Source organism: Aplysia californica, unplaced genomic scaffold (genome assembly GCF_000002075.1).
Source record: "Aplysia californica isolate F4 #8 unplaced genomic scaffold, AplCal3.0 scaffold00573, whole genome shotgun sequence".
Lineage (NCBI taxonomy): Eukaryota > Metazoa > Mollusca > Gastropoda > Aplysiida > Aplysiidae > Aplysia > Aplysia californica.
The window spans coordinates 356,285-357,765 of NW_004797843.1; the positions used below are offsets into that span (position 1 = coordinate 356,285).

Below are 1,481 nucleotides of genomic sequence, written 5' to 3' on the forward strand. Positions count from 1 at the left end.
CCCCCCCCCTCCACTTCCCAAGATCCGGGACCGACTATGCGCCGGCCCAGTGTCATTTGCTTAACTAACGAAGGTCTGGCGTGAGAAAGACTTTCTGTCCACAGAGACACACAGAGGGCCGGCCACGAGGTCTACATGATCTATGGCACGCAAGACGGGCGGGGAACGTGCGCGAAGTGCGTCGCTGGCCCAGGGGTTGCCGTTAGTTCAGCCACAACGGTTATCCACCAGAAGCTGGGCATGCATCCGGTTTCAGAAAAACCGGACTGTTTGGTGGTACTCATTTTCTGTTAACCGGTTAAAATTAGCTTTTTTTGGGGGGGTGTTGGTTAGGAGGTTAGTGTTGTAACTTAGAATAAAAATATTGTACTAAGAGCAGGTCAGTTATCCGATGGCGGTTATAATTCTTACTACCTAAACCACACAAATAAACACATACAAATAGACACAAACAAATACATACACAAACACACACATACACATACTCACGCACACAAACACACATACACACACTCAAACTCTCTCTCTGTCAAATTTTACTAAGAAACGAGCTTTTAGTTTAGTTTTAGTAAGGTTTTACGGCGCTTGCGACTGCACAGAGAAGTCCAAACGGGGAATCAGGCTTACTCTGCTCACCTCTCTGGCCTCAACAGCACAAAGTCTGCTTCGACTTTTAAGGCACCCTGGAAATAGCAGTTCACGAGAGAGTGACAAACATACAAAAGAAAAAGAGGAAAAATGACGATAGTAAGGATGAGGAAAGAAAAAGCAGCAGTTCCCCCTTTGTTGATTGATTGAGTAGGTGTTTTACGGCCTTATCGACTCAATAAAATTTAGGTCATGTAAGTGCCAACAAATCTATCCCCCTATGTTGTTCCGGCAGAGTATGAGCGTGTGCTCTGGTGTGGTTTGCTTCTTCTCTACTTTCAAACATCTACCGTCCTCATCTCTCCTTTTTTTTGGTTGTTACTCGCTCGTAAAACTGAAAACTAAAACATTGTTGAATGACCAGAAAAGCAACCTTCACTGAGTTTTTAAAATAAGGTACCTAATGTCTCACCAGTTCAGGAATAGAGTTACTGCTGGCGCTTTCAGAGGAAAGTAGCCGGATAACTGTATAACCGGATCACCAACTCGTGATTTTACCAAGCTCTTTGATCAAACCCCGGCGAGGAAACTGGGACTTGTTCAGTCGAGATTGTGGCAGCCTGAAGGAACGCATCTCTTCATCTTCCAACGGTGGAGAACATCGCTACTCCACTTGTTCATAAAGAGGAGAGGAGGAGCAAAAGGGAAGGAGGAGAGGAAGAGGACAGAGGAAGGTTCCTCAGAGGATTTTCTTACGCTGATACGTAGTTTGGTGAAGTTTGTGCTCCGATTTTGTTTTTAGAGGTAAGTTCCGTTTTTTTCTTTAGGGACGTGTGTAGTTTGTTTATTTGTTTTTTAGTTTGTGTGCGTGTATGTGTGTGTGTGTGTGTGTG

The 1,481-nt window shown here is 44.6% G+C and overlaps 1 protein-coding gene across 1 annotated transcript in view; it reads left to right on the plus strand.

Moving 5' to 3' along the window:
• Positions 1-1,173: 1,173 nt before the first annotated feature.
• LOC101856289 (flavin reductase (NADPH)) overlaps positions 1,174-1,481 on the plus strand; it is a gene marked incomplete at its 3' end in the record, with an annotated part of 13,112 nt that continues 12,804 nt past the window's right edge. The window contains 1 exon segment of the mRNA XM_005107078.3: positions 1,174-1,392.